This window comes from Pollachius pollachius (assembly GCF_949987615.1).
Source record: "Pollachius pollachius genome assembly, chromosome: 11".
Classification (NCBI taxonomy): domain Eukaryota; kingdom Metazoa; phylum Chordata; class Actinopteri; order Gadiformes; family Gadidae; genus Pollachius; species Pollachius pollachius.
Genome location: NC_136944.1, coordinates 18,719,618 through 18,727,086, shown reverse-complemented (window position 1 = coordinate 18,727,086; position 7,469 = coordinate 18,719,618).

The following is a 7,469-nucleotide window of genomic DNA, read 5'->3' as shown; positions in this document are numbered from 1 at the left end:
GGAGCCTGTAATTATGTCTGAATGACAATGGTCCATTCTCAGCTTGATGCTGTGACATCACCTGTCTGCAAGTGGAACCAGTACACTCATTGGGGGGGGGGGGGGGGGGGGTGGTCAACATGACCTCTTTTGCTGAAGCCTAATTATTACATATTGTCAAATAACTCATTTTAACTATCTTGAGAAAGAAACGCACACAATGCAATCCTTAAAATAACATGGTCAGAAATGTGTAAAAGTACATTGAGAGTATCACAGCCGAAATTAATTTCTGTAAAACTTTCATTTTATCTCCAGTGATAAAATTAATAGTGTTTAAAGAGCCATACAAAGCAGTAAGTTAGAGTGCTTTGGATTGTGACTGTGGATTATTCTGATTCAGTCGGATGGATTCCGATTCAGTCCTGTAAAGTCTGCCTCTCGCTCTCTCTCGCTCTCTCCCTCTCCCGCCCCCCCCCTCTCTCCCCCCTCTCTCTCTCCCTCCCTCCCCCTCTCCCTCCCTCCCCCTCCCTCCCTCTCTCTCTCTCTCTCTCTCTCTCTCTCTCTCTCTCTCTCTCTCTCTCTCTCTCTCTCTCCACTGTCGCGGGCCCCTGGCTCCGAGATATGCTGAGTCAGACCAGCTGACGGTACTCTCGGCTCCCTGGCACCCGCACACATCAAACGGGCCCGTCCGCTTGTTTCTATGATGTCATGCTGGGGCCGTGTCCTGGCAAACACACACACACACACACACACACACACACACACACACACACACACACACACACACACAAGCGCACACCCACGCGTTCCACAAAGAAACTGTATGGACTCTCTACGCAATGGAACAGCCCCTCCTCCCACTCAGCTCTGCTCTCAGGTGAAGCCAGAGTGGCCGTTGTTTCCGTTGCACTAAAAATAAACGGTATTTCTAAAAATACATTGACAGTGTTTCAGAACAACATCAAATAAAAATTTCCGCCGGCCCGCCAGATATTGTCGTCACTCGTTTGGCCTTGCTCTGCCCACAGGAATGGTTACGTCGTTCAACCTTTTGTAATCCGGTTTGGATTGACGCAAACGCTGCGTCAATCCAGGAAATAACCCGGTAACCAGGCAGAAGCATTTTGGCCTTGAGTGCCTCTGGTATCTCTGGTATCTCTAGCGTATCTGGTGTCTATGGTGTCTCAATGTGTCTGGTGTCTCTGGTGTCTCTCGTGACTCTGGTTTCTCTAGTGTCACTTTTTTTATGGTGTCTCTTTTTCTCTGGTATCTCTGGTGTCTCTGGTGTCTCTGCTGTCTCTGCTGTCTCTGGTGTCTCTGGTCTCTCTGGTGTCTATCCTGACTCAGGTTTCTCTGGTGTCTCTTTTTCTCTGGTGTCTCTTTTTCTCTGGTGTCTCTGGTGTCTCTGGTGACTCTGGTGTCTGGTGTCCCTTTTTCTCTGGTGTCTCTATTTCTCTGGTATCTCTGGTGTCTCTGGTGTCTCTGGTATCTCTGGTGTCTCTGCTGTCTCTGGTATCTCTGGTGTCTCTGCTGTCTCTGGTGTCTCTGGTGACCCTGGTCTCTCTGGTGTCTGGTGTTGTGTTTTCGTCAAACGGTTTCCTCTCCCCTTATTCTCTTTCTTCAACCTGGAGGCGCCTGCTGGTTTAGGGGGGATTCTATGAAAAGGGCCATTCTTCCTGAGCCCAGCATTACAAGAAAATGCTGAGTTAATGAAAGAGTGATGATGCCTACTCACCTTCCAGAGGATAGCACCTGCACCCAAATTTCTGCTCATTATTACAAATAAGCCCTCCCCTGACTAGATCCACTTCCTCTCTCTGTCTGTGAGCTGTCCGTAGCACCAGAGGGGAAACACAAGGGTATATGTTGTGTGGTCAAGCAGAGCCTGCCTACTTAGGTGTTTCCAGTGGGGATTTCAGCATCGGACCGTGGCTATGGGATTAATACGTTAAGGAAAGGGCAAGGGGTGGAATGAATAATAGCTTTAACAGGGCTTTAAGACAGTGTCTTATTACAAGTCTTTCAGGGAAAAGTCCCCAGAGAAAGGGTGAGCAGAAGGTCAACGTGGGCACGTTCAGGATTGTCACCAACGTCCAAATTTGAAAGTGCTTGACTTCTAAATTCATGTGTTTTTTTTACTCTGAATTAAAGCATTTTGATCCTGAACTATTTTAGCAGCAATGTCCTTGTCTTAATGAGGATTGGTTGCAGTCTTGTACTTTACTCAAAATTAAATAGTATATGTATGACTAGTCCATGGCTGGTTGCAGGGCTTTACATGAGTTACTGCTCAATTACAGATATATGTATAACATTACAAGAACTAATAAACATTATGTGTATCAACAGAATATTATTTTTATCAGTCAAATAAGGGAATATGATGGGATAGCACATTGAATTTAATGATAACATGCCCACATTAAGAATCTTCAGACTTATTTAATTACACTCAGGCTCTTTCACATTGTCATCTTACGTGTTTAAACCCTTTGTAACTTTGCATGAAGGAAATCCGAGCGAAAAACATTGACTGTATATTTGGGGAAAAACAATATAGAGTGCGTTTTACTCCAACATGGTACGCCCTGCCACCCGTTCTCTGCTCTCCCCTTGTTTTCTGTTTCCAGGTCTGTCCTCCATAGATATTTGATTGGATTCCCGAGGTTCCCCCCGTCTGACCGCTGAGGTGTTCAGGGAGGCTGGGGCCAGGAGGGGGGGGGGGAAGTGGTGACAGGGAGAACGCCTTAGCAGAACCTGTGCCAAGTATAATACAGCACTCCTGTCTCCAACCCTCTCCTTCCTCCTCTTCCTCCTGCTCCCCTCGGTCCTCCGGTGGCGGCTCCTGTGTTGGGGCCCGGCCTCGGGCCCCAGTGGGGGGGCTCGGTCTAATGGGGGGGCCAGCCCAGCGGTGGCGGCCCCAAACCTCTGGGAACCTGGCTTCTGCGTTCTAATGTTACGCTGGAAGAGGGGAAATTGTCCTGTGCGATTTCCTGAGGTCCAATATTCGAGAGAGGGCCACTCCAGCCATCAGCCCTGGAGTGTGGAGGGTAAAACGCGAGAAGAGAAGTGTAATTGGTTTATTGAATCTGCTAAGAGCCCAGTGTGTTTGTGTGTGTGTGTGTGTGTGTCGCCATGTGTGTCGTCACAATGCTGGCCTCCGGCGGGTTTCAGCGCCGAACCGGCTAGCCATAGCGTATCTGACCCACACCGGCGTTGAATGGAACCCATGAATGAGGCTGTGTTCGTGTAAAACGGCTCAACTGAATCCATACCTGCATGTTATTAACAAAACTGAAAACCAGGGTAGAGATGTCTCTCTTGGTTGTAATGGCTATTGGTTGGAAAGGAAAAATAAACGTAGAAATGATACCTATGACTCATTTAGAATGTACGGCCCTCAATTTTTTTTGTGTTCCTGAAAATTGCTTTCTCCCAAATGCACTGACTCCCCTCGTCGCATTGGACATATTGACACAAAGATGAGCCTTTTCTCCTTTCTTACCTCTATACCTGTCTGGGGGGGGGGCAGGAGGGGAGGCAGGAGGGGGTTGGTCAAACAAGAGTGGGTGACGAGCAGCACTCTGAGTCGCCCAGTGGGTTATCAGGAAGCCATGACCCCCCTGCCTTATCGCAACCGCTCCACACACTCTGTAATTAAAACTCTAGAGTTACCTGCCACCTCCACCTCAACGCACCACCTGACCCACAGGCCCGTCGGCTGGCTTCACCGCACCTTGGCCGGGGTGGAGGTCGCTCGCTCAGGCCTATCTCTCTCTCTCTCTATCTCTCGCCCTCTCTGTTAGCCTCTGTCTGTCACCCTCTGTCTATCTCTCTCACTCTCTTTTCTCTCTTTCTTTCTCTTTCTCTCTCTGTCTCTGTCTCTCTCTCTCTCTTCTCTCTCTCTCTTCTCTGTATATCTGTCTTTCTCTCTGTCACCCTCTGTCTCTCTCTCATTCTTTCTCATCTCTCTCTTCTCGCTCACTCGCTCTCTCTTTCTGTCTTTTTCTCCACTCTCTCTCTCTCTCTCTCTCTCTCTAACTTGCTCACTTCTTATAATAATGGCCATATCACAAGCCTCCACAGGGAGGACTTTCAGATGGCAGAGGCTAAGAAGAAGCAGATGAAGGTTGACCGATAAAACCTGAGTTAGGAGGGGGTGGGAGTAGGGGATCCGGGCGTTGGAAAGTTTTGTCAGTAACCCCAACCAGGTTCCTTAAGTCATCACTTGAACGTGAGCATGGAACAGGAAGGGAAAGGGGACACCTTTGAATGTTCTCACCAGCCCTAAGATCACATGCCCGCAGTGGAAGAGCAGGCGACTCAAGGCTATGGCGTTCCCATAAGAGCGCCGCTAACTGTGCCGGCTAATGGGGAGGAAAAACAACACGGAGCATGGAAAACAAAAACAGCTTCGCGAGGGCAGGGTCGCATGAGTCTGCGGATTTGGTATCGCTTTTCTGATTATTTTTTTTTACTTTCTGTTCTGATGACTCAATATCGTTTGTTTCGTTCCCGTTTGTTCATCTCCATGAGTGTATCCACGTTGCGTTGAGTCATTTTGAACTGTCGTTTTTGTGTAATGAAATACTGCGTGGAGTCTCAGAGGTCACATGATCAGCGTGGGGGGGGGGGGGGGGGGGGGGGGGGGGGGGGGTGGGGGGGGGGGGGGGGTAAGGGGGAAGTGGGGGAAAGGGGGGGAAGGGGGGATTCTCTCCAAGGCAATAACCACTCAGAACTGTGTCGCCAGGAGCCTGAAAAAAAGCGAGGTGAGCATTACGGTGGAAATCCCTGGTTTTACGCGTGACTACCACACACCTTTGTCCTTGGCACTGGCAGGACATACACAGGCAGCTCCTCAACAGGCGCCAGCTGATTTTTATCGCAGCAGAAAACCCGACTCCACTTCACCCCCCCATCCCCTCGCTCTCTCTGGGGTCCCCCATACATTTATCATTGACACGAATGAAAACAGGTAACTCTATAGCGGCTTATGTCAAATCCGCCATCAATAGTCTCAATTATGAAAAGAGGTAATACCGGTGCTCTATTTCGGAGGGGGGGGGGGGGGGGAAGAGAAAATAAATATGTGTAAGCTTTTGAAAACATTTCACGTGTTGGACTTTTATTTATTTCGGCTCCAACACTCTTTTTAGCAGGCCTGCCCCTGGGGGGCCCCTACTGAAGACCAACTGAAGCCACGCGTTGCATACACAAGCTCCTTGGAAGTCATAATAATAATACTGCTGATAATATACTTTCTTCATTTGAGGAATTTCCTTGCAAAGTCAATTGTAATATTTAGAAAGAGTTTTGTTTGTGTTTTAATTTGTTTTACCAGAAGTGGGCCACCTTCACACACTTGAGATGATGTGCATGAAAACCTGATCCAGATAGCTAGTTCACTGGTCCATTTGGCCTTTATGTAACACTCATATAATGGGCCTTTCTATTCTGAGGGCTAAGCCTCCAGTCAAGATATTCTATTGACTTTACTGAAAAATAAAACAGGCCTAATGACATTAAGCCAACGTCACGTGACACAAAAGGGGAAAAAGTGGGCTAGCTTATTTGCCATGGCAACCCCTTATTATTTTCCTAATAGCGAGCTTCTTATGCATATTTATCAGGCCCAGAGTTTAATTTAAGCCATCTACCGTAGATTCCTGGCATCCAGCGGTGAGCGGAGCCAAGGCGAGTCAAATCTGGATTCCATCAACGAACGTGGGCTGCACGCGCTGCACAATCCACTGACTCGCTCAAACCGGCGTGTTTTCTAAAGGCTCTGAGTGTTATGAAAGCAAGCTTCCTTCACTCTGCCGGCGAAGCCTTATGACAACCAACAGGCTGGCTGCCTTGCCCTCCATTCCTCGTCTGAGCAGCTTCCACCCTCCTAATCAGCCAATGTAAAGCTGTGTGTGCGTGTGCGTCTGTGTGTGTGTGTTTGTGCATGTGTGTGTGTATGTGTGAGTTTGCGTGTGCATGTGTGTGTGTGTGTGTGTGTGTGTGTGTGTGCATGTGTGTGTTTGCATGTGCCTGTGTGTGTCTGTGTGTATGTGTGTGTTTATTCGTGTGTGTGTGTGTGTGTGTGTTTGCGTGTGCGTTTGCGTTTTCGCTCCTGGCTGTGAACGTGTGTGTGCGTTTGCATTTTTGTGCGTGTTCGCTTATCGTGCGTGTGTGCATGCACGTGCGTGTGTGTGTTTGTGTGCGTTTCTGTGTTTGTGCGTGTGTGTGTGCGTTTGCATGTGCCTATGTGTGTGTGTGTGTGTGTGTGTGTGTGTCTGTGTGTGGGTGTGTGTGTGTGTGATTGTAGGCAGGAATGACCTTGTAACAGAGTAATTACCGCCGTAGCATTGTCGCTGCCGCGGCTTGTGTAACAGATACGTGGGATGTCTCGGGGATGGAGGTGGGGGTGGTAGACTGAGATGTGTGTGTGTGTGTGTGTGTGTGTGTGTGTGTTTGTGTGTGTGTGTGTATGAGGGGGTTGGGGGGGGGGTTCTCCAAACAACGGGTGACAGCAGACAGCGGCTGTGTTCCCACCTCCGTCCGGGCCGCAGTGGGCGGTGTCCCGTCTCCCTGCGATGACCTCATGCGGCCTGCCCGCCTCACCCTTAGATGCCCAGCCCCCCTCAACCCCCCTCTCTCGTTAGTTTGCATCGAGGCACGTGATTGGTCAGGGCACAGACCGATAAAACCTACGAAAAACAATCGATGGCACGCAGAACACAGCGCTCTGGGAGACGGTGTCTCCTCGTTTCAGCGTCTAGGATCAGATGAGCGAGAGCCTAATGAACTGCACTGTACTCCGGATTCCAACGGGCTGCCGGGTGGCGGGTTCTGGGCCAGCACGTCCAAGCCAAATAAAGGAGAGGGAGTAAATCAGCGCCCGGGACAGATATGATGTGGACAAGGACGAGGGAAAAGACTAACGTTTACTTAGCTGATTCAGGGCAATACAATCCAGACTTGTGATTAGCTGGACGGCCCAACGCAGCCGCGCCCCAGCCAAGAGAAGCCTAATCACCGCGGCGGCTGAACAACGTGGGGCCTCGGCCATCGCTCGCTCCTTCGTTACCATAGTTACTGTCAGGAGGGGCTGGCCGGCGGCCTCCTCCCATCCCCGCCGCGTTCTGATTACCGGGGAGTTCTTCTGTAATTTGTTCCCTCTTTTTTCTCTCTTTCTCTGAAGTCTGTCTTGTTCCAAGTCCAAGTCAGGAACACGGCATTCTTTTGAGCATTCCCAACTCCTCACCAGCACACCTCCTCTTCCTCCTCATCCTCTTCCTCCCCCCCCCCCCCCCCCCCCCCCCCCCCCATCCCTCCTAGGGAGCCTCCGTCCGTCCGTCCCTCCAGACACCCTGGCCGGACCTCCATGGGATTGGGGGGCTGTCGCGTGGTTCCTGCAGGCTCTGGCAGCGGCTGATCAGCGCTCTCTACAGTTGTCTCATCAATTAGCGCTCGTCCTGTTCCGCAGGGCGGGCGAGGGC